Genomic DNA, 413 nt, shown 5'->3' with positions numbered 1-413 from the left:
AATTCCCTCGGAATATTCCGACGGAATTCCGAGGAAGATAAGGGTTTTCTCGTAATTTCCTTGGAATATTCCGAGGAGATAGGGTTTTTAAACCGAAAACAACGTTTTGCGGTTTGAATAACACTTATATAACTCTTATTAAGTGTCTTAGACTGATTATGAAGTCAAACATTTGTTCCTTACCCTATAATAAACACTTTTCCGATTGTATGAACGAAATCCCCACAACGTAAGAGAAACACTTATACACTTTAATGAACGGTAAAGGGAATACTTTCAATTCGTTTTGAAATTTGTTATTTCATGGTTTATGATCATCTATACAAAGAATCCTCAATGGTATGCATTACAATTGTATAAGAAATGAAATACGGCAAAAAAAATTGATGTTTTGAAACCCCAAACACTAGTTC

This window comes from Brassica oleracea, chromosome C1 (genome assembly GCF_000695525.1).
Source record: "Brassica oleracea var. oleracea cultivar TO1000 chromosome C1, BOL, whole genome shotgun sequence".
NCBI classification, from domain to species: domain Eukaryota; kingdom Viridiplantae; phylum Streptophyta; class Magnoliopsida; order Brassicales; family Brassicaceae; genus Brassica; species Brassica oleracea.
This window is presented reverse-complemented; position numbering follows the sequence as displayed.